The sequence below is a fragment of the Passer domesticus genome, chromosome 2 (genome assembly GCF_036417665.1).
Source record: "Passer domesticus isolate bPasDom1 chromosome 2, bPasDom1.hap1, whole genome shotgun sequence".
Taxonomy (NCBI): Eukaryota; Metazoa; Chordata; class Aves; order Passeriformes; family Passeridae; genus Passer; species Passer domesticus.
Window position 1 is genome coordinate 45,713,233 of NC_087475.1, and position 26,756 is coordinate 45,739,988.

The following is a 26,756-nucleotide window of genomic DNA, read 5'->3' on the forward strand; positions in this document are numbered from 1 at the left end:
GGGGAGTCAGGATTGGTGATGCAATTCTTGTCACTTTCCAATAATTTTCCAGTATTCTTTACTTTTGTCCCCATTCTTCTTTTCACAACTACCTATTTTTTTAAGTGTAATCTCTTTTTTTTTATCACTATATTTTAGTTAGTTCATATTAGATATTTTATACGTTTTCCTGCATATATATTGAAATACTCTTTGGATTGGTAAACAAGACTGGAGATCTGGACTAATTAGACTTCATGTGTACTTCGATGCTTCTTTAATGTCTTCTGTGTTAACTTCATAAACACCCGAAGTGAAGCAAAATATCACAAAAGCCCCGTGACTAGAACAATTTAATTCAATCCAAAAGTGAAGAATAAGCAGAGTAAATCATAGAAATGATAAGTTTTCTTTATAATTAATAACTACAATTCCTCACTAGGACTAGGGAGAAGACTCACGAGATATATTTCCACAAATGCCCAAAAGCACTGGGGCTATCTCTCTCTCAGCATGGGTATGGATTTTGGGGGTTATCAATTTATTTCCCCTTCCATGCTGTATTCTAATTTTCACTGGAATGAAATTTGTCAGGCAAAAGTAGCAGAGGCAAAGATTGAATGTAACATTTGTGCTCATTGAAAACTGTATTATTAGAGAATACGCAAGGTACCTGGAGAGTGGTAAAGTTGTTATCCATGGGTGAAGAGAAAGGAATGATAGCATGACACTCAGGTTTATGTTCACATCACTGCTTGGGGGTAGAAGTCACTCATCTTTCCCAGTCACAAGACAAACATGCCTGCCGGGATCGGCTGTCACTTGTCTCTGCCTCAGCACGGGAAAAGGTGGTTCTGGGCAGGCCGTGCTTTCAAAGAAGGAGTCTGGACTCTTGCTTTTAGTCTTCAGTTGAGTTTATTGTTCCTTATCTACAAAGTTTTTCTGTCTGTCCAGCCGAGGTCTGATCAGCAAGACAGCCTAGGGCACTCTCTCCCGCCCATGGGGGAGTTGTCTCTTTTATAGTGAAAACTACGTATAAGATATTTACCTTCAATTTCCAATACTTTTCGCCCTTGTTGGCAAGTGCACCTTCACTATGAACCAATCCACACACACCAACATCATCCTGAACATGGATGCCAAGGAGAAGAAAGAAGAAGGACAGGGCACTCCCAAATTCCTCCATCTTGGGACTCCCAACCCCCAAGTACAGAATTCCAAACCCCCCTGTACAATATATAAAACCCCCCTGTACAGTGCATTATAATTTAAGTTTTATCTAGTGAATATCATCCCCTCACCATTCAAGCTTGAAATTCTCTCATTTCCTCACATTCAGGTGTCATTTCTTTAGAAGGATCAAAGTCAAGCCACCGGGTACTTTTGGCAACATTCCAGGACCTCCGAGCCCCCCAAGGGTTGTCTCGGTAGCTCTGGACATCCGGAGTGATGTACTGAGTTCCCACACATGCCCTGTCTTTGGTTCCTTTGCAGGGGCTGCCATTTTTGACTGCCATATACAAAAAGGCAATGTCACAGGAACATGTGTATGTAGGGGCAGAAAGAAAAGTCCTGAAAGGCTACTTGAAAACTATTTAAAACTGAAACACATGATGCTTCTGGAGGGAAATCCAGCCTGAACCCATTAGAAGACAAAGTTCAAGAAGTATCAAGCAGCAGGGTTTTGAGTGCAAGGTGAAATGGAAAAAACAAAGTTTGTTGTATGGTACAAAAGAAATGGGAAGTATAGAGAAGGACACCCTCTTCTGCTACTAGAAAAGGAGATACATTTTAACAGGGATGGGTTAATATTCCAAATTCCTCAAAATAATATTGAATTTCAAGCTGAGTTTATGATCAAGTGATCCTGATGAAGAACAGCATCAAGGAAAACCTGTACACTGAGATGATCCTACTTTCATCTGCCAAAATCTTCAGCACTTGGCATGTTGGATGGGAATGAAGAGGATCATAAAGGCACAACACTGCTGTATGTTTGCTGCAAGATAGGTCCAACCATGGAATGACAGAGATAATTGCTCTTAAGTCTGGTCAACTATCTGTTGACAACTATTTTCATCCAGCTGTATGCCATAGAAGAGAACTTTCTAAGAAAAACAGCAAATCTTACTCATACTGTGCAGTAATCAAGTTGCTTCTCAGTTGCAAATAAGAGAAGATGTCTACACCCTTTTCAATAAGCTTGTTTTATAAACACACAAACAGCAGGAACTGATCATGCTGGATGTCATCTTTAATCAGGTTTAGGCAACACTCTGATCTAAAGGCCCAGGGTAGCAGACTTGAATGCCATGCTGTTTTTCCAGTAAAAGATTTGGTCATTTAGCATGGATGTAAAATTTAAGCTCATGCTTAGCAAATTCAGTTTTTGGTTGATGAACTCCCAGAAGTAAAGTTGTATAAACTGGTTATAATCATTCCTGTACTGTGAAAAATGTTCAGGAGCACCGGTTTTTCACAACAGCTGCTGTATGAGAGAATACATGCAGATCTTACAGATGATTGACAGCCATATGAAAGATCATTTCCTGACAGTTTTCTGGGAGGCATTTGTCTGTGGGCTATACCCTGCTTTTGTCTAGTCTCTAGAACAAGAATCTGCTGATCATAATGTCTTGACTGAAACGGTCAACCTGAGAGCACAAATAAACCTTTCAGGGGCTTTACTCACCACACTTCACACAATCAGATATATCCAATTCATAGCCTCATTTTTCTCAGTGGTTTTCCCTCTCCTTCCCCCACCAGTATGCATCTAGTTGGCTTTTTTGTCAGGAAAAAAATGCCTGTTCTTTGCCTAAAAGGTACTACATGCCTAGAAGAGTTTGTACAGATGAACTGACAACCATTTGGAAGCTCAGTAGTATCTTCAGATTCTTCTTAAAAGATCCAAGTCTTGTTGAGATTTCATGTGTCCTGTTAAGGACAAAACTTGATTCTTAAATAACCCCATTGATTTTGCTTTTGATGGAAGTTGTGACTCTTTGCAACTCTTCAAAAAATGTGCACACTTTCAGTGATGCACTTGCTTAGAAAAAGTTTTCAGTTTCACCACTCATATACTCAGTTTGACATATAATTGATCATAACTCTATTTATTTTATTAAGCTTAAATAAGATGATTACCATAAAAATATTTCTGTATTTCTTTCCCCAGATAGGATAAAGGATATTTAAAGAGATGACATGGTGGTTGACAGCAACACTCTAACACAGAATCACAGAATGGGTCAGGTTGGAAAATACCACAGTGGGTCATCAGATCAAACCTCCCTGCTCTAGCAGAGTCATCCTAGAGCACTTAGCACAGGATTGCATCCAGTTCCTGAATCTCTCCATGAGGGAGACAACCATAATCTCTCTGGTAATCTGTTCCAGTGGGTGGTCATTTGCACATTGTAGAAGTTGTTCTTCATGTTTGGGTGGAACTTCCTGTGCATCAGTCTCTGCCCATTGCCTCTTGTCCTAGTGCTTGGCACCACCAAGAAGAGCCTGGCTTCTTTTCAGATACTTATAGACATTGATGAGGGCCCCTCTCAGTCATCCCTTCTTGAGTCTGAACATATCTCTTAAGCTCTCAGCCTTAAGAGATATGTTCCAGATCCTTAATTTCTGTGACCTGCTCCAGGAACTTCATCTCTCTCCTGTAGTGAGAAGCCCAGAGCTGGATACATTACTCCAGATGTTGCCTCTCTAGGGCTGAGTATAGAGACAGGATCACCTCCCCCAACCCACTTGCAAAGTTCTTCCTAAAGAACTCCAGGATACCATTGGCCTTTTTGGCCCCGAGGTCACTCTGCTGACTCATGGAGAGCTTGTTGCCCACCAGGAACCCAGATCCTTCTCTGAAGAGCTGCTTTTCAGCAGGTTGGCCCCCAGCCTGTGCTAGTGCAGGGGGTTATTCCTCCTCAGGCGCAGGACACTGCATTTGCCTTTGTGGAATTCCAGATGATTTCTTTCTGTCCAACTCTCCAATGTGTCAGGTTTCTTCTGGAGGGCTGCACAGCTCTCTGGTGTATTAGCCACTCCTCACAGTTTTACATTGTTAGTGAACTTCCTGAGGTCCCTGTTTCTTCATCCAAGTAATTACTGCATAAGTTAAACAGTACTGGGCTCAGTATTGAACCTTGGGGGACCTCACTAGTGACTGGCCTCCAAACATATCCTCTGTCACTGATTATAAGCCTCTGGGATCTGCCATGTCGCAAGTCCTCAATCCACCTTACTGTCCACTCATCCAGTCCACACTTCCTCAGTTTGCCTATGAGGATGTTGAGATACAGTGTTGAAAGCCTTGTTGGATTTGAAGTAAACAATATCCACTGCTCTCTCCTCATTCATGTAAGTACTTCCTTTATTGTAAAAGACAACCTTACCCTAGTCAGCCAAAACAATATTTCAATTATTGTCATGATGCTGTGGGGAAAATTAAATCCCTGGAAGAAATCCCACACAAATTTTTAAAACACTTAGATAGGGTTGGTTTTTTTTTTTTTTTTCCTTTTAGGGGGTCTTCTCTATGTGCTCAGGTTGCAAAGGAAAGCCTTCTTTCTGCATCACATGGATCGGGTTTTTTGTCAACATCTGTGTACTAGACAGGGTAACTTGAAGCTTTCTGTTTCTGATGGAGGTACAGTTTTATGTAATCTGAAAAACAACAACAACAAAACCCCACAAAACTACAAACAAATGAAAAAAAATCCCCCAAAACCAAAACAAAATACAAACAAAAAACCCCTCAAACCCCCTAAAAATCCAGCCAACCAAACAAAATAAAAATTAAACCAATACAACATAAAAATAAAAAGCCAAAAAAACCCAACAAAAACTGCAAACAAAACCCCAAAGAAAACAACACAAAAAGGAAAACTCACTCTAAATCCAAATCCAAACATTTGGACCCCTTCAAAAAGCAAAGCTTTATATATTTCAAAAACTTTGTCTGCATCCTCTAGGTCTTTTTTGCCTCAGCAGTATTATAGGTATCCATGTATTATATCTGTAAATACAGCATCTCTGAAGGGTTTCAGCACAGGTGCAGCACAAGAAGAATTGGTTGCTATTTACCCTGACAGTAATCACGAGGAAAAGACCATAAAGTGGATACACTTCTACTTTGAGTGTTCCAAAATAGGCTGCTGAGTTATCAAAATTGCCAGATATAATTTCAGAGTGCCCAGGAGGATGTTGTTTTATCTTGCTGCTGAAGGACTACAAGCTATTCAATTTCTAGGAATGATCTTTTCCTTTGGATTTTTTTAATATATACAGAAACCTTTTACCACTAAAAAGAGCATAAATAGGATTCAGCAATGTGGAAATTTTGTTTATAAAAATCCTTTAAGCTCCCCATCTGCATAGACTATAAATCAACACGGAACTCATTCTTGTGTAAACTTCAGGTCTACCTCAAAGTTCTCACTTCCTGTTGACAGCAGTAACTTGGTTCTTTTTGTGAGTGAAAAAACCTTCTTATCAGCTGTGCAAAAAAATTTCTACCCCTTTACAATTTGTTCCACTCCATAATATTCTGGTTGTGGATGAAGGCCTACACAATTTTGATTTTCAACAGTGTTGAAGAAAATGGGGAAATAACCTTTTCAACCCTCAAATCCCAATGTTTTGCAGAAGCTGCTTAGTTTCACAGTTTAAAAATTTAAAGCCTATGAAACATATACTCAGGGATGGGAACTTACATGCACATGAATTCATCATCTCAAATCCTTTCCTATATATCCATTTTTTCTTGCAGAAGCTGGGTAACTAAAAAATAGTCAGCATAACCTTTGGTGTTACACACTTATGCATCTGTAAACACAAAACTTTACATCCATAAGAAACACAATAAAAACCACAAGACATGTCACCTTCAAGCTCTCATTCTCCTTCAGTTTTATTTGTCATATACTTTTTTTCATCATATTGTGTTTTGGTGCTAAGTCCAGAGCTAAACTGTAATTAGGAACATATGTCCCACTTTGTACATATATTTCAGGTCACAGGAAAGACAGATTTTTTCGGTATCTGTTTTTCTGATGAAAGACATGAATCACCTATTAGAGGCTTTTCTGTATCCAAAGGGGCTTACACAAAAGCTGGAGAGGGACTTTCAAAAAGGGCATGTAATATATGAACAAAGGGGAATAGATGTAAACAGAAAGAGAGTAGATTTACACTAAGTCTAAGGAAGAAATTTTTCATTCTGAGTGTGATAAGACAGTGGAAAAGGTTACCTATAGAAGTTGTGCCTCATAACTACAGTGTTCAAGACCAGGTTGGATGGTGCTTTGAGCAAGCTGGTCTAGTGGAAAGTCTCTACCTATGGCAAGCAGTTGAAACTACATGATTTTAAATGTCCTTTTCAACAAAACCAGTGTTTCTAAATTATTAATGTTTCAATTTCTAAATAGCTAGTCCATTTGTAATTTCTTCTGAATTATATAATTGTTTTCAGAATTCCATCAGTGATTTTCCTGTACAAGCTCATAAGACATTGTCTTCTTGTCCTGCCTTTCCATTATAGTTGACCATGATACCTGTATCATCCTGCACAGCACAAATTTGAGAGGTTTCCCCAATAATTTTGTTTGATCACTCTAGAAGTTGGAGCTGTCAGTTTGGGGCCTCTTGGCCAGACTCTCCCAAATGGTGTCCTCTTTCATAGCACAGTATCACAGTGTTCAGCAGTTGTTTCAGTGCTGGCCTTACCAGAGTCACCACTTGGTCCACAGATGTTCAGTTTTGTGCATGTTGCTCTACCCTCTTCAGTGGCACATTGCCCATCTTAAGATTTATATCCCAACAATGGTTTAGGAGTTATTAAAACCTTTGAAGTAGTGAGCCCAAGATATCTTTTAAGCTGTTTTTTCTTTCCATTCACATTTAGACTTAGTTAAAGTGTTCAGATTAAGTGATATTTTTAGATGTATTTTATTAAATTACAACACATTTATATTGATTTATATTAGTAATTTGTATTACATGCATATAAATAATTTTTAAAATTTTGTATGTTTATATATATGCAATTATACACATCATGCATCCTTTTTAGGAATGCACTTACATACATTTATAGGCTTATATTTCTAATATATATGTGAATACATATAAATAAACAATAATATAAATATATCCTTCATCTAATTTTACACATGTGTATATATATATAGAGAGAGATATATTTATGAGGACTTTCAGAACCTTCTGAAGCAACCATGGGAATCACAAAACTTTTGTAAATCACGTGACAAAATGGCATCACACTGGTGGGCCATGGGAGTCCATTGATGTACTTCTGGAGCAATCCAGAACATGTGGCTTCAGTTAGCATCCAATCACTGGGATTCAGGGATCATATGTGGCAAGGTGAGGCAAGGCAGGTAAGCCTCTCATGTGGTGGCAAAAGGGACAAGACTTCTAGGCCCAGAAAGTCAGCTGTCTATAAAAGGGGTAATGGGTGTTTCCACTTGTCATGGAAATATGATTCATAATTAGTACTGATTATCTTGCCTGATAGTTTAAGAGCTGCTTTTGGGTAAACAGATGTTAAAATGTATTATATTGGCCCTGCAACTGGTCTGTAGCTATAAGTGGCTCTGTAACACACTGTTTTTTGGGGTTTATTTCAGACAAATTTGAGAATGGAATGGAAATCAAGAGCTTCACAAGTTCTTTTTAATGAAAAGGACATTTAAAAGTTCACTTTTAAGTATTGTTTAATCATCATTTTCTGTATTCAAACATTTCTGCTGGTTTCTCACAATTCTTTTTTCTATCATTTGCCCTAGCTAGCAGATTCTTTTTTTAACCAGTAGTTTGTCCTGCTGTGATTAAGTCTTTATCCTAGAACTGTTGATTTCTCAAAGAAAGATTAATAAAAACTTACAAAACAAGGATGTTTATGTATTTCAATGTATTTCCTAAGGTAATTAGCCATTACATATATTATGAAATCATATTACATAATTATGTAAAATGTACCACACTGAAGACTTTTATGAGACTTCTATGGTCTTCTCTGGCTTTTTTTATAAGACTTCTATGGTTACTTTCTGCTGTGATGAGAGATTTGGAAACAGTAATTAATTGGTCCAATGAACAAGCTTTCAGCTCCCTGTGCCATATATATGATGCTAATACTTAGTGAATGACTACATCTGACAATGTTTATTTTTTAGATTTTGACTTTAAGTGTAACCAACCACCTAGAGTGTAATTTGGATGTTTATGAGAGATAAGCCCTTTTTACCATTCATGTTGTTATAAGCCCCTGAATTCAAACTGGAAAAAATGGCTGATAAACCAACCATAGGTAGCCAATAGGCCCTACACAGAGGCACAGTCTTACCTTCCAGTGTTTTAATAGAAGAATCTGAAAAGTATTTTCAGGTTGACATACAGTTATGTAATCCATTTTTCCTTCTATGAACAGACTGAATAGGTGCCATTTTTGGTTTCTGGATAGTTCCAATTCTGCCTCTTCTCTCACTTCCCTGAAGACATTCTTCTCTGTTTTCCAGCTCAGCAAAGATTTTATCTGGTACTTTATTATTTGCACCAAAATGAAATTATTTCTTGTTCTGCGCATTTGGCATAGTTTGAGAGTTAGTCAAGCTGAGGATTCAGCTTTGCATGGATCTATAATGAAAAATAAAAATGGAACAAATACATGGTCTACATGGTCTGAACAGATGCTCAGCCATTTCCCATTAATCAGGAATTTGTATTAAGATCATACTTTGCTGATTTGTATGACCTCTTAATTCTGGCCTGATTTTTTCATAGTAAATAGACCTGAAGTAGCTTATTTTAGCACAGAATTCAGAACAGCATGAACAGGTTCTTAGTCATTCAGAAACCTGAAGGAAAATTCATGGTCCAGAGACCAGAGTTAATACTACATGAAACAGCTATTTATGTCACGCGGACAATGACCAGTGATAATCCTGAAATAGTAAGAGGGATGTTTTGGTTGTCCAAAAGACAATTTGATGATGTCAGATGAACTCTGGCCACACTTCCTGTTGCCAGATGCCTGTCATGTATAGTGGAACAGCCAGCAAGTGAATTTCACTCTCTTAATTCAGTTCCAAGCAATGAATTGTTAATTGCACACTCTACATCCTGTATTGCTTGTGGAAGAAAATATACTGCAAATGTGTGGGAAAAGATATGGATGACAGTTTTTGGAGTCTGGTTAGGGAAGTATTCTGATTAGTTGGAGAGCTGAGAGGAAATGTTTTAAAGAACATTATCACTGTGACACAAAATCCATGCATTATAGCTTAAAACCAGCAGCTGTGCCTGCAGTAACATCTCATATTGCTTGCATTCCAAGAGGGTGTACTGCTATTTTGAAGTATCTGCAATTACAGATCTGCCTCAACAGAAAGGTAAAAACAGCAAGATGCATACTTACCTGCAGATGCCAGGAGCTGATAATCCTTTAAAGCAGGTGATCATACTTGCATAACAAAGAGTTTTACAGCCCAAAGTAGTAAAGCAAAGGTAACTAACTAGTAAAAATACAGAGACTGATGGTATCACCTGCCTATAATTATGCAGCCTCTGAAGCCATTTGAGCTCCATTGGCTCATCTTGCTTGTCTTTTGTCAGAAGAAACTATTTCACACATCTTTTGTGTTCCAACTGCCAGCCCCATATGGATAGTTCAGGTACCTATCTTAACTAACTTGCACTAGGTAACTATGTTTAGACAACTAAATTTGACTCATTACAGCTTGTGGTTAAAATTAAAAAAAAAAAAAAGGAAAATAACTTTCAGGCATTAAATGTTTTTACATCTGAACAACTTCAGAAGTTCAGTTAGAGATCACAGCTGATATAATACGTAAATAAGGGGTTATGTAGTCTACTCAGGACATAGCTGACTTTATTTTAGCCAGAAATTTGCTACTTCCAAGTAGTTAGAAACTGGAATTAATTTATTTTCTTGTGGTAAGTTCTAGAAAATGAACCCCAACATATAAAATTAATCATTACCTCCCTGTGTTTTTAGAATATTCAAATAAAATCAGAGTAAATGACAGTAAAATATCTTGTATGATTAACATCTGCCATAACATGGACCTTGTTTTCCAATCCTGATGATAATCACATCATCTATTATACAACAAGATATGGAGAACACAGTTTCATCTTGAATTTTGTCAGTCTGCATCCCATAACTTTATCCCAAACAGTAAAATTTTACAGTAGACATAACTTATGGAGGGCCACTCAAATATCAATCATAAAATCTTAGATTGGTTTAGGATGGGAGGGACCTTCCAGGATTACCTAGTTCCATCCCCCACCATGACCAGGGACATTTTTCGCTACATCAGGTTGCTCAAAGCTCCATCCAGCCTGACTTTGAATATTACCAATGATGAGACACACCCACAACTTCTCTGGCCAAACTGTTCCTGTGTCTGACTACTCCCATCATAAGTGAGGTGGGAAACCCCATTGCCTACAACAGGGTGTCTCCCACCACTAACACTGCACTTTTTCCTGGTGTTATAGTGTAGTTCTGGCTCAGCTGGCTCTGAATTTTTTGTTTTAGAGTGCCCTCAGTTCATTATCAGCTATGAGGGCAGTGAATATATTCTCTAGGTACAAGTCTTCAGGAACAGCAGAAGCCATCTTCTTGGTGCCAGCTTCCAGGCTTTGCTGTCATGGGAGTTTCTACTCGCCACCCTATAGAGGCCCAGAAGATAAGGTGATAATGTTATATCTCAAATACTAATAGCTGGAGAGACATGGAGCCAACCAAGGACTGTGGGTGATAATAGCCAAGGAATAGTGGTAATAACAGTTTTGTGAGAAAGAACAGAATATGGCTGGAGAAGGGCAGATAGGGCAGGATTTTCCTGGGAAAAAGTCCTTGTTCTAGTTCCTGGAAATAAGCACAACACAGTGTAGCACAAGTGCAAGAATGAGGCTGAAAATGGCATGGACATGGGGGGATTAAGGCCACCAAAGACCCCTAAAGCCCTCCAACCTATTTCCAGAAAGGTTTAGAAGAACAGACTGTAACTGATAACTAATTTCCATAGAAACTGAGAAACTTTTCTCTAAGAAGGTACCTCCACCAAGCCCAGTACATTTACTTTGTGTGACCTCCAGGACTCTGGACACCCCAGCTGGATTTATGGATTTACAGTACAGCCAAGACTGTCCTTCCTTCCTTCCTTCCTTCCTTCCTTCCTTCCTTCCTTCCTTCCTTCCTTCCTTCCTTCCTTCCTTCCTTCCTTCCTTCCTTCCTTCCTTCCTTCCTTCCTTCCTTCCTTCCTTCCTTCCTTCCTTCCTTCCTTCCTTCCTTCCTTCCTTCCTCCCTCCCTCCCTCCCTCCCTCCCTCCCTCTCTCTTTTTAATTCATCTCTCTCTCTCTTCACTCTACCCTGTTATCCAAAACACATGCTGTGTGTTTATGCTAGGAGGTCAGGGACTAACAAACTAGTTTCCATGCCAAGTGTGCAATTTACCATAAAACTCTGTAAGCTTTTGCAGACCCTCTGACTTTCATAGTTCATTTCAACCATGAGTATCTATGAACCTTGGGTGCTCCTTTTCACTTATGATTAGGATGTCACACGCCTTGACATGCACAGGCTCTGTCTGTCTCACTTTAAGACAAGAGTTTGAGCTCTTGAAGCTGCAATTGCTTGGAAAAGAACCATTCAACTACTTTCCTTTCATCTCTGATGCTGCTCAGTCTGCTGACCTCCTCCTGCAGCTCTTTCATTTGGTGGCACAGCTTCTTGACAACTGCACAGCTGCTACAAGCTGTAAAACCATCTGGCCTAACCTCAGTGAGTTGTCCCAGGCACTCCCTGCAGTTTGAGATTTGTAGATCTGAACCCTCTTTCTGAAGATTTGTCTGGGTCAACCATGGATGTCACAGGGACAATAACTCTAACAGCAGCTGGGAACCATGCTCTGTCATGATGTCACCACCATAACTGGGGATATATGTATGCTGTTTGGCACAGAACTGCTGGCTCTGGGTTTGTGTGTTTCTGCACAAACTGCTGCATGTGTGTGCTGCCTCATTTAGCTGCACACACACTGATGTGCATAGCACAGCTTCAGTACTCACCTCACAATGAGGTACCTGAATGTAATTATTTAAAAATTAAACACTTGAGCCCAGCCTGTTGTTTAAAGTGATTGACTTAAGGGCCTACCTAACAGTCTGAAGATAGTGTTAAGAGATTCTAAAGGGTAGAACCAGGTCAAACTGCATCTTGTAGATAACTAATGTCATGCTAGGCACTGTGTTTTGCAGAATGTTCCTTTCCTCCTTTCATGATTTCCTGATATTCTCCTCAGCATAGTTATCCTATGCAAAATTTGGTGTTTGATCTCTATTTATATCACTTCTACAAGAAAGTAAAGGAATAGATAATGGCTACCTGGAGTTACTGATCTCATTCACAGAATGAGAGCTGCAACTTGAATTTCACACTTACCTGAAAGGAGGCTATTCTGCTCAAGGCAAAAGAGTTTTAGTTTTACTTTGTTATTGAGTGAATATTTAGTGAAAGATGCATACATTCCTCTGCTACTAGAGAACCTAATTTCAGCAAACATTGTATGCAGGTTAAACAACAAAAACAACAAAAAAATAACTGAATAAATCTGCTTATTTCTCTAGGAAATGAACAAATTGGGTTCTTGGATCGCTACTGAAAAAGTTTTTCTGTATTGATAAAATTTCACCTGTATTTGCAAAGATTAAAACCAGCTAACATATGCCACACCTAATAGTGTTTTATAAACTTGTTGGATAATGTATGCTCCTGTGAATGACATGGATTTCATTTTCCTGTGGCTTACCAAAAGATGTGCACTCAGAATATTTTCCATAGCAAAATATCTTATGAATAGCATATAGAAAAAAAATTTTGTATATGAAAAAATTCTGGGGGATAAATAGTGAAGAAACATGCAAGCAGTTAAATGTAATTCACAAAATTGTCTTGTCTTTAAATGGGAATAGCTTCCAGTGGGTTTATTTTCTGTGCATGTGTGGATGCTAAGTGAACTTTGAGCACCAAAATGGAGCTAACAATTCAAAATTTCTACAGTGTTTGGTGCTAACAGCAAATCAACTTTCTGATTTCTTTTTTGTGCCAAGAATTTTACACCTTCACTTCTTCAAATTGTAGGTTAAAAAGTAGGAACTTTGTATTTTATACCTAATGGACAGATAAGACAGATGCATTGATTTAAAAACAATAAACTCCCTGCATGCAATTTGTCATACAATCACAAAGATTTCTGTGAGAATAGTTTCGAGATTACTCCTTCTACCTTCTATTGAAGCTGCTTTCTTGTTGAAAATTATTACTCTGAAGAGACTGTGGCATAGAAGTCTCTATTTCTTGTGTCACAAGAGCACACATTTTGTCCACCCAGCTAGTATTCCAAAATCTGTCAAAATTGTTTTTTGGTAATTCTTTTCTCTTGATCTCAATTTATCTTTTGCACCATACTTCCATATTAGTTGAAAACAATTCAACAGAAAAAATTATTTTTAGTCCTAAAGTGGATAACTAGTAATCTAGACATATCCTCTTTTCCTGATTCCTAAGGCTGGAATGAAGAACTGCATTATAAAATGAGGTTTTTATAAAGAGCATGGGGCAGTCAAATGACACAGAAATAATATCAAAAAACGTTGTGGATGTAAAGGTTAGCCTGAGTAATTCAAATGGTCCACATTTCTTTCAAGAAGAAAATAGTTCCCATTCTCATCTTGTATTTGTGTTCTGACCATTGTTATCAGAGAAAAAAAAGCATGAAAGAAAAGTATTAATTCTAACTCCCAGTGGCTAGAATAGTCTGCTGACAATCTGTTTGTCTAACTACACTGCTGTTCATTAAACTGAGAAACTAATTCTGTTCAAGGACTGAAATACAGGGTTCTCTTTCATACTTGTACGATGCTCACCAATTTGTTCATTTCCTGAAGCCTGAAGGATAAGTTGTGGCAGTTTTGAGCTTAAGATTTTTACCTTTTTCTACAGTCCTTTCAGTCCAATAAATTATCTTGTCAATGGGTCACAGAATTAAACCCAGAGGTACTTTTGTTTACTTAAAATAAGTGAGAGGAGGAGGTAGGCTCTAGCATTATATTGTGGAGCAAAATATTAAATGGTATATATTTAATGTAACTGTAATAGGATTTCATCCAGTAAGAATATAATGAACAGTGGAAAAATTTCTTTTCAAACTACCTTTTTATAAATAGAGTAGACCTGGTATTGGGGGGTTTTGTTTTCCTGTTTGATTCAACTTCTTTAGGCTTATTTTCATATTTAGTAAATCTTTAATTTAGGGACTAAAAGCACTTAAATATTTTCTGACATTTTCCCTTGTAGTTATATTTTTTAGTCAGATTGTGTCAAAATATTGAAATTAACTCTGAGTTTCATTACACGGGAGATTACAACACAGACCACTTGTCTAGGCCATAATGCATCAGCTTCTTTAGAAGCAGGCTGTGGAAAATGCTATTGAAAGCCTTGGAAAAATCCAGGTAAACCATGATACCATGATGCCCCACATCATGGTTGATGCACATGAATGGAGCAGGTTGCTTCGTCATCCTGTAGGTGATCAGGTTACCAATAATGATTTGTCTGTCCCTGAGGAATCCAGGCTGGCTTTCTCCAGTCACGTATTTCATTCAAGTTATGAGAGGAGCCTTTGTTCCATAACTTTTGCAGGGACTGTTGTAAGACTGAGAGGACTATAATTTCCTGTACCCTGCTTAAGGATAGGGATGACAGTTGTACCAGATTTGTAGCTGTATGACTTAAAGCATCTCAGCAAGATGCCTCTCCTGGCATCTGAGGCTGAACAAGGGAACCTGTTAATTGATGACAACAGCCAGGGGAAAGAAAAAACAGTGAAGCAGCTGGATGTTGTCGTTGTGACTGCTGTTCTGCTTTTAGTGTTCTAAAGTGGAAGGGAGACAGAATATTTTGGCAACTGCAAAAAGAGGACCTGCTCCCTGGGCTACTGAGCAATATATGCTTGTATCATTCTAGTTATGACTGAATTTCCTTGAGATGAAATTGGATAGCATTAGAATGGAGCAGGTCAGGACAGGTTTCTTTTTTATGTTTTGGCTGGTTTGTTGGTTTTGTATATGTGTTTGTTTGCTCCAACAAGGGTTTAACTGAATTTTTCTTCCTTGGTGTGGAAGGCAATGAAAAAGAATAGAATCAGTGTCAGAGAAAAAAGTAGCAATATAGTTCTTTAAATAGATCCCGTTGTTGTTAACAGCAGCAGAAACAAATTAACATATCCATAAGAGTAATTTTAAGCTTTCACTTTTTAAAATTACCCATTTAAAGTGTAAGTATAGAAGGGAGAGCATAGCACTCACCCTTTTCTCTAAATCACACAAATTTTGCCTTTGAGAATTTCTGATACTCAATATTCCTTTTTTTTTAGTCTGAGAACCCTGTGTTCTGCATAAGAAGTAATAGAGCGGAGTATAAAACAAAAATTGACAAGCAATAAAAACAACAAACCTATATGCACAATATCCCAAATACTCAATAACTGATAATGAGAGAAAATGATGAATGTATTTTCTGTTTATTTTTCATTGGTACTTTGGTTTAGAGAAAAATTAAGGCCAAAAGGACCTCTGAAGATCATCCAAAGTTCAGCTCAAAAGCTGCATCTTGAACCTCAAGGCTGGATATTCTTCAACCCTACAAGACAACCTTTTCCAATGTCTACAGTTCTTGTGGTAATTATTTTCCCTATTATGGGGTGGGAATTTTCAGTATTCCACCTTGTGTCTATTGACACTCATCCTATCCACTGTGCATCTGTCTCACCAGGGAAATCTAAAAGAAAAAAAGACATTGATTTCCTCATCTATGTTCTTTGTCACTGTCCCCTTGCCACACCTCTTAGACACAGACATAGCAAAAAGAACTAATGTAATTTCTGTTATTAAAAATAACAAAAACAGCTGAAAAAACCAAAAACTATCAAAGAGACCCCTAACTATGGGTGGAAGCTCTACAGCACAAAGAAAATCAACATAGAAAAGCACTTGACATCATTTGGCAAGCGTGTGCAAATCTGGAGTTCAGGGAAAGAAATATCTGAGAGAGAAAATATATAATCCTTTCCCACAAGATTCTTTCTCAAATTAGCTGATGTATATGTGAAAAAATGCATCTGAAAAAAGTGGTAACTAAAACACATAAGGGAAGTCATGGTTTTAGCTAGAGCTAGTCAGTTCTGATGCTGTTGGAATGTACAGGTGAATTTTTACAATACAGTAGAATAAAAAATAACTGTGAAGTTGTGAACTGCAATTCCAGGGTTTATTTGTGATAGTCCCATTGAACAAGATAACAAGGGGTTAAAGCTCTTAAGCATGGAACAAGAATGTTTTAGTAAAACTAGCAATTAGGCCTTCATTTCCTTTTTATACAGATTAACTCATTCACACCATTTACTCCTGGTAAGATGATATTGTTTGTACTTAACTGAGGCCACACAAGAGATTTAGCTGAGACAAACTCAGATAAAACCATGGAATTAATTAACAGGTAAACAATATGTATGTTCAAGAATCCAGTGCTTCCTCTCACTTCCAGGATCTCTTATTTTGCTATTCAGGCTTTGTTTCATAAGACAATTTATATTAATAATTGCTTATGATTGCATTTTTTATGAGATTCATAGACCACCACCATCATTCAGCCTGAACACTCTGAAATGTTTAAGTATTCAGAAATCTAGAAAAGAAGAGTCCAATGGCAAGGACTGTTACCTTCCAGTAAAGTGAGGCCAAAGATGTCTGTGAAGCCATATGAAGCCAAAAGAGTTTGGTTGGTTTTTTTCCACCTAAGAAATTGGTAAGATCTGATGAGACAAGATTTAATTGAGACACTCTTTACAATCAAGTGAGAAGGATCAAGCCATATGTCACCTTACTATGGTCTAGTCACTGTAGAAACAGAAGAAAGTTTTTATCCTGTTTTTTGTAACTTTGGTGAAGCACTGGAAAAATACATACAGGTATGATTTCCCTGAATGTAAGCACCTTAAATAATTATATTGTTTCTCATATCTACCTTTCAAATAAACAGAAGTTTGTAGTGGTCTTTCAGTTGCTATTAAAGTCCTTTCCTTGCAGGACACAATGGATGAGCACAAACTGTTTTAGGAATACTCAATCATCAGAACTTTTCTGCTTGAACTTGAAAACCGAAATGTATTACCAATGCAAGAGTGAAAGAAAGATTTCAGCCATTCTTTGAAAATTTCAGGACTGTTGCATGCCACATATTAAGTACTGAATAAGTTCCTAGATTGAACATTCTTATTTGATAAAGCTCATTAACACAAATACCCTACATGTTAAGAAAGCAATAAGACATATTTAATTTCTTGCTGCTCTGTTAACTGGTTTCTTTAATTTTTATTTTTCATTATTTTTCCCTGTAATCAATCCATATATTTTTCTTGGCCATAACTTTTTTCTTTATGAGTCATTTATTTGACAAAATTACTGTCAAATTAATTAAATAATTAAATTTACAGCTCTTTTTATATTGAAAGTCATGTAGTTCAATTATTTATATTTAATCAGTTGTTAATACCCTTGTACAAAATTATCATTGATAAAAAGAAAAGAAATGCATCTCTTTACATCAAGAGATAGCTAGAAATAAAGCAACATTAACAATTCAAATAATTATGTCCAGAATTTTATCTCTGTTTATCTTTATTCTTTTTTAAGCTCTGTGTATAGCATCTAATCTTTCCAATTTCAGTAACTGAGATGCACTTAGTTTTTATCCTCACAGCAGAAGAACTAAACAAATAAAATATTTCATTTAAGTTGAATGGTTGCCACATCATGTGTCAGACAATTTACAACATTGTGACTCAATGCCTTAGCTCATCACTACTTCAAAAATGGCAACTGTGAAATTGATTTAAAAAAATTGTGTATTTTACTATTTCCCCACAGTTGCTCATCTGTGTAATCAGACAGTGAAATGACAGAATATTACAGTATAGGGACATTCAAACTATGACATAGGATGTTACAGTGAATCCATATGACTTGTGGCACCTCTGAAGAATAGTGATATGAGGAATAAGTCTGCTGCAGATAATGAGGTAAGAGTAATGCATACACAAACTCTGACTAAGAGCTCCATTAAAAAGACAACAGCATAAAATACAGCAGGAAACTGTATGAAACAAACAAAAACAAAAACGAAACTAAACTAAAACCAAACCAAAACAAAACAAAAAAAAAAGCAGCAGCCTAGCAGAATTGCTGAACAAGGTAGAAATTACCAGGACAAACAAGCCATAAACACCAAGTATTGTTATAAAGTCTGCTAAACCATGGCCATTAGAAAAGGGGAAAGAGAAGCAGACTCTTTGTAAAGGAATGAGAGGGGTAAAGGAGAAGGACTTGAAAACAAAAAAGAGAAACACCAGGTGAAGTAAAACAGTGTTTGGGTCTGTTAAGGATAGTTGTGGAGCAGCTTTTTGGCTGATCATGTCAGACTGAAGCTAGAAAACAAATTTATTTTGACTTATTTTCTCCAGCAAAACTTATAGATGGTAGCCCTGTGTATTCAGGGACGTGCCAGGCTGGATGTATTTCCTAACTCTGAGGTCATCTACTGGAGGTCACGTAAACATCCTTAGTGCAAAGAACAGCAGCTTTAAATTATTTGAATTTCAAGAATTATATAATATATCACATATCATTCTAATGATCACCTTTAAATTTGAGAAACAAAATAAGGTGATGTATTGCTAAACAATTCTGAAAAAAAAAATCCTGCCAATGAAAGATCAGAAGAAATTAGTTTATTCTACCTGCTGGGAGTTCTCTTTGCCAAAGATCTCAGCACTTCACACTAGAAAAATATGAACTCATGTAGTTAGGTATTTGTAAAGTACCTCAAACATTACAGTAGCTATACTCAAATGTCCCTGATCTTTACACTGATCTGCAAGATTGATCTCAGGTCTGCATTATTATTTTATACTTCTGTGATAATGTGGACCCCTGATTGCATCTGGTTATTCTTCCATCAGCCAAATGAGTAAGAATCTAAAGTCTTCTGAAACTATGCAGCCAATCCTGCAGAGAAGCCACCAGCTAATGAGTAGAAAAGATCCTTTGCAAATTAGTATCATCATAATTAGCACAAGATAAATTAAAAGTACTTGCAAAATAGAAAATTGCAGCCTCAAGAGATTATTATGTTCTATTATTGCTGAATTTGATTTTTGTTTGTTTCTTTTTTTTTTGTGTTGTTGTTGTTGTTGTTGTTGTTTTTGGGGTTTTTTATTATTTCAGACCTAAAGACACATTGGCAGTTTGAAGGCTTACCTATTTTTGCAGCTGAATGACAGAAATTGCTTCTCCCTGTAACTAATCTCACTTGAATAATTACTAGAAGATATTTATACATTCTGTTTGCAAATTTCTCCTGTATAGATAATTTGTAATTTCTCTAAGCAGTACCCACAGTCCTCATTATTCTTGTCACTGTATGTTTTGCTTAATGTCTAATTACAGTTCATAACTGACATGGAAAACAATGTAATCTACATAATGTTCAGCTGTGTATCTTCCAGACTGCCTGACAACAGCTCTGTCCTAGCAAGACTAATGGAGAAGAATCACTGGAGTATATGACTGTGACAGTCCTTCTTCCTTCTAGTGCTAGGCACATCACATAACTGAAATAATAAGTTATATCACTGTTTATAAAGCTAAGTTATGAACCACTTCCTCACAGGATGCCTGTTGCCTAGATGCCACAGTCATCCATAAAAGTTTGTTTACTTGAATGTGTTTTTGCATATTTTACCCAGTGATTCAAGCTTATGAATCATGGAGCTCATACAGAGAATTCTACTCATGTATGGAACAAAGTCATGGTTGATTGATACAATGACATATTTGAAATTACATTCACCACCATTAAGTTACTGAAGGTGTATACGATATTGATGTTTTGGTGACTTTTGGAAGGAAGGTTCTTTGACAGCAAGAATATTTATTCACAGCAGACTTACTTTACTCCCTTACTCCCTTACTTCCACACTCTGTGGGAGACGATTACCTTCAGTACATAAGAACTTATTTTTCTGAAACATTTAAGCCATTGCTTATAGAATATCAGTTGCACTTGCCACTGTGGCCTTAGAATGGTCCTGGATCACAAACATCAACAGCAACTGACGTGAATTCAACATGAACTGAGCGTGTGGACTTGTGTTCTGCCCAAGGTGCAATACATAATTTAAATAATGTTATTGATCATAAAATATCTCAAAATATTGCCGTTTTCCCTATTTTTTATATGCATTATAGAGACATGGAAGTGGGTAAAAAAACTCAAAAAACTTAAAAGTTTTGCTAGGATTTCTCCTCAGCCTAGTGATAGGACATAGACTCTGTTTTGACTTTACTTTTTCTTTAGCAAGTAGAATGTTACAGAGCTTTGCTTGCCTCTCTAATATGTGTTATGGATACAACATTATGTATCTACTCTTCTAAAAAATTCAGGCACATGAAAACTTGTATGGTAATGCTTCTTCTAACAATTCAGTCCTTAAGTATTCATCTGAGTGCTTTCATTATCTACTTAAAACTTCTCATTTTTTGGCTATATAATTTTACATTGCTGAGTGGTACTCCAAAATCTTTTTATTATATTTTACTTGCATTGGTTAGTGTAAGTGGTTGAAAAAATGAAAATACCTCTAATTTTAAAGAGGAGTATGCTGGCCAGACATTTTCTTGCAAGTCAATGCTTGAGAAATATTTGTTTGAAAACAATGCTTAGTTTAAAAAGTTTAAAGTTTCTTTAATCTTTTCAGACAACATTAAACAGATTCAGTTACTATGAATTTAAAAAGAAGGATTTTTTTCCTCCCCAGAAAGGAAAAAAATTACCTTTCTTTTGTATGTTGCTATTATGTTCCTGTATTTTCCTAGTCACACACACTTCTGTCTATCAATGAGGATATTTTGAGAGATTAAATGACTAGAGAATGCATGGATTTCCTTCAAATAGAAGTATGTTCTATTGTTTTGTGTTATGCTGAATTATTTGATTTAACTTATAATATTGTTTTTGTATTTTAGAATTAAAATCTCAAATACATTTAGTAATTTATGATTAATACAACCTTTTCTAATTCTGGTGTTTACTCTAAGAACAATATTCCTATTAATAAGTAAAATAGGCCAGGGTTCTCTTGGACTCTGTAATCAGTTGGGTCATCTTGACATAAGTATCTACTGTAAGCATATAACATATGCAAAACAGTGGCTTTGTCCCAGCTGAATGTTAGTTCCCACTCTTTCACAGATCACATCCTGCAGTGCTTCTCAAGCACACCACATCTGCCATGCTCTCATTTTCATCTACTTCACTCACAGCTGGTCCACAGGCAAAATGACATGCGCAGTACATCATACACCAAGTCAAGATGAGAACATGGTTTTTAAGTCAGCACCCTCCCACTGATATCTCACACCAAAACCTACTGTCACCACTGCAGTACTATTATTTCTGTCCATAATGCTGCTAGCACAACCTTGTTTCATGTATTTTTTCATTACTAACTAATCATCTCAGTTTCCTCCATTCTCTATGCTAACAAAACTGTTATTTACATAAGTATAGCTCTTCAGTTTTATTATAGAATGAACTGTATGTTGAAGAAAATTGACAAGTCAGACCAGTAAAAGCAACTCACCCAAACAAACAATGGTCAATCACTGAACTTGCCTGGGAACTGTAGAAGGACCTAATGAGCATTTACAAAATTACTAGTTTATAAAAAGCTTCTGACCATCATCAGGATGAAGTTTTGGTTTTGATCGTGTGGAGCTAGGAGGGAGGTTCTGGAGGTCAAGTAAAGAGCTGGGACTGGTCCTTCTTCCTCGTTTTGCTGGATGTGAGATGGCTTCTATTTCTCTTTTCCAGATCCAGTCTGTGGTAAAACTGGTCACTCAATCCGCAATCACTGCATGTTCTCTTTACAAACACGGCCAACCACCAGCAGGACAGGGAAGACAGGCAAGAGAGTTGAAACTTTATCAGCCCTGTGTACATACACACAGACACAGTGCTTACATACACATCAGCAGTTCAATGAACCTGTTTTAACCACCTGTTCTCTGATCTTGCTTCGCAGATCAGACTCACATGTACACATACGGACACACAGACACAGACACACACACACAGATATGTACAAACATAACAAGTCTGCCTCATAGCTGGTTCCCTTATGGCTTCCCCAGCAGCAGGCCTTGTCATGCTGCTTGCTGTAAAATTCTACTTTAAACTTACTACTGTCTCACACAGAGAGCACATACGCAGGAAATTAGTTAAGAAGCTAGTTTAACAAAGAGATAGAATAGGCTGTGGTGATCAGGCTCATCAGGGCATGTGTACTTGCAAGATCCTTTCCTAAATGCTACTGGCCCATTTCAGTCTCCCTTCTCTTCAATTTACCATTATTCTTATGAGATCTACCTTGATCCCTCTTTCGAGCCTTCCTCTGAACATCATACAATAATATTTGTTCCTCTTTGCCTCACCTCAGAAATTTTATACAATCTCTCAAGCCCCTTCAAATGTCTCAAAGAGGGTAAAGAGGGTTGGGGTTTTATGGATTTTTTTTATGATACCCATGATAATTTTATCAGTTGCAAAGTATCAAGGTTACCCTTCAGTTATTCCTTTAGCGGCCCTTCAACCAACAGTCTGAGGTCTGTTTCTTCTTATTGCCTATTTTTTCTCATGTTCATGAGGATTTGTGTGTTTGGTTTATTGTTTTTCTTATCCTTACAGAAATGGCCTAATAAATCAAGTGTTCCTACATTCCACATATCCTTAAATTGTTGTAGTTATACAAAAGTAAGGTCTTCTGAGATAGCTTTGGACTTCATATCTCTCATAGACAATTTCACACGGAGAAGTTTTGGGAGACTGATGAAGCTCAAGAAAAATTGTGCAGGACATAAAATCTGACAAAGACTACGAATGACAAAGATCATGTGCCTAGACATATGACTGGAAGTATTTTTCATACCAGTATATACATATCCAAAGACTCAAGAATGACCATTCAGTCCAGAGTCAAATTCTTTGTTCTAGTTCTGACCATCTTCTCCTCCTGAAATGGAAGAATGATAGACTGCAAGAGTATATAAAAGCTGAGAATAACTGCTTATAATATCCCTTAACACAGAGATGTCTTCCTAAATATTTCATTTCCAAGATGCTATCCCTCATTTCTGAATATGATTATGTTCATAAAATAGTCTTGATATTCTCAGTGTTAATATTGAGTGTTAATATTATTTATCTTAATTTTAGTCATCGTTATCCACATTTGAGCTGGTCACACTAGCAGAAAAATTTAGGATGAATTACACATGTAGGTGTCCATAATGTAGTTACAAGCATTCAGATATATGTTCAGATATATGTTCTATTTCTGTGACATAAATCAGTCACTGATTTATATCTAACATCGACCATCGTAGCCTAAATCATGGTCTCTATCTCACTGCTAATTTATATGTTGTCCTCTAAGAATATTTTTGTCCTTTTAAAGTTGGAAGTTATTTGTCTCAGGTATTTTCCTTGCATTTTGTTTATTTTGAAGTCTACATCTGTCCCCTGGTGGTATTCATTATGTGACACAAATAAATTAAAAATAGAGAGACAAGGAAGTAAAAAAAAAGTGTAACTTTGCATTCTCTGAATGTTCCCAACTAGCCTAATCTCCTGGGATCAGCATATTTGACAAACATATACTCTATTTTATTATACAGAAACATAATATAGAAATTGAACAGGGCTCAATGCAAGAGAAATCCTTTCTGCACACTTGCTAGCCTACTTGTGCCTTTCCAAACTGACAAGAAATAATTCAGTAATTTCACTTTGACTACTTTGTGTGTTTGTCCCTGTATTTACTTTTGCTCCTCCACAGTAATTTCCTGACTTCTTATTTCTTAGTCGTTATGAGAATGTCAAATGAGGTTATCTCAAAATTCTCTATCAGTCTTCTAAAATCTGATTAAATTCACCAGTCAATGGGGTGCTTTAGAAATAATATGATTGTGTATTACAAACTGATGTCTTTGCTTCAGTATTTTTCTGCTGACAATCCTATATTTGTTTTTAAATACATGGTTTTATATCATGCTGTACTTAGAGATCAGTTAATAGTGCTGGATGAACAAGAAGTTTCTCAGTATAATAAAAATTATTTACCATTTATTATTTTTCTTTTCATTATGTGGCACAAATTGTTTGCTTGATGTTTTATGAATTCAAGTCTGAAGAAAAAGTGGAAGTGAAAGCAGCTTGAAAACGCTATGCAATTTTCAAATTATGATGTCCAGATTTTTATTAGCATTTTAATACCTTACTATTCTTTCCAAGCAGTTAGTGTTTAATGAAGTGAGATATCGTGAAGGTACTTCATAATTGCTGAGAAAAAAATTATATCTAGTGTACTTTTTCTGATTTTTCCTGACTCCTCTTTTCATGGACATTGAAAGCAAAATACATGAATAGATAAACAAAGTTTTCAAAACATGTTTCAAGTCCAAAGGCTGACAGTTTTGTGTAATATATAAGGAAGATATGGCCTGGGAAAATGCCTTAAGATTTTGTCCTCACTGCAGGAAAAGTTTCCTGTCGAGTTAAAGGTAAAGCAATCTATTTTCACCCTTATTAGGTCCCCTATTGCCAACAAAATACACTGGTTTATGCTCATATTAGGCTGGCTGAATGACAGAAATATTGCATAATACTGTTAATGGTACCCAGTTAATGGAGGGTAATGGAGCAGAAAATATGTTCATTACTGAAAGGTGGAGAAGAGATGCTTTTATATTGTTAGCCTAGAAAATCCCAAATGACTTACAGTTATTTGTCTGTAGACAGCAGGAAATGTGATTAGGATGTTGGCATGACACAATGGCTCACTTAAAAGTGCCCTTTCCTATTTTACTTCTCTTAAAGTTAAGGGCTTAAAGTCTTAAAATCACTACATTTTGCCTTTCCCATTATGAAGACATTTACCATTCCGCTATAGTGCAGGACTCAGAACTTCAGTTTTTATTGAAAACCTGTATATAAACTTGTATAAAAAATATTATTATTGTTGGTTTAGACTTTTCTAGTGTGGCATATTCATGTTTATCATAATTATGATCAAATTTAAAAAGTTAATATTAAAAATTAGGTTTTCTTCAATACCAAAAAAGTGTGGAATAGCTCACATATTTGTTTATATTATATAACATTTTTATTCTATTATAACATTTTCTACCTGTATCATTCATAATAAAAAGAAATTTGCTTCCTAAATCTAGCAAGCGTAAAAGATTGGCTTCCTTTATGTATGTATAAAGGTAGAAAAACTTTTATTTGGCTAACTGTTAAAACTAAGGAGAAGGAACCCTCATCTTTATGAAAGTTTAATCAAGCATGAAAAATAATCTTTTTATATCATACATGAAAAAAAACACCAATAAAATTTTTCAAGTTTCAGAAGCCTAATTTCTGCTTCCATTGACTTAAATTTGAATAGGAACAGGCTCTATAAGCTTTTTGACTGTAGGGCATTTTATGCAAATAATGCTTAAAGTCAGAGGCAGCAGTTTTATTATCTTTGTTAATAACTTTGTAGAGATCTTTTCAATATGATTGTGGCAAGAAGCTTGCAAATGGCCAAGACTTCAACCAAAATCCATTACCTAGAGGCTCACGGCAAGTTTATCAGCCAGGAAAGGGTGCTTTAATTAAGCTATACCTGATAACATTGTTGTGGTCATAATAGTTATTTTGTTTTATGTTCAACATATATTTATAGTTAAGATTAAAAATAAAGACAAGATCCAAAGGTTTTTTTATAGCCTACTTATAAGAAAAATGTGTAATATTTTTATATTATATTATTTTAATGTAATATTAGAATATTACATTATATTACGTTATTGATCTGTAAGTTACTAATCTTGCAAGTATATAAATAGTATATGTGGAGGTATTAACAATAATATTCATAATGCTGACTTTAATTTTTTCCCAGAAATTTGATTATGGCTACATCACATCCACTCTTGTATCCTGGGTTTCAAGACCTTTTGCCCTAGATCCAGCCTTAAGTCAGAGACTTAATTTTTTGTGTTTCTTCCTGAATGGTTGATAGGTCTGGCAAGTGCTTCAGAATTTTCTGGGTTTTATGGATATAAACACAGTCTATAATGAGCAGACATGTTAGGCCTCTATATTACCTTCATAAAATAATTAAAGTAAATTCAGCTGTCAGCGCAAAAGAGTTAATACACTGCAAATTGTAAACACACTTTCATGGAGACTAATTCCCTGTGTGCAAAAATCTTTTTGTTTCTGAAACTTTATATTTGGATGTCTATGTGTTATTAAAATCAGAAATTTTAAAATCCTGTATTTTGAGGGGTTTCTATTTTGATATCTATATTATCTTTTCTTAAAGGATTTCATCAGCTTTGTTTTCTGCTGTGTTATATTAGTTATTTCTCATATTTTAGATGACATAAAAACAAGGACTGAAAGATATAATGGGCTTTTGCTTAAGGTCTTGGAATTTAAAATGTTAAAACCATTATATTTTGAGATTTTCTAGAAATAAAATTAATATTTT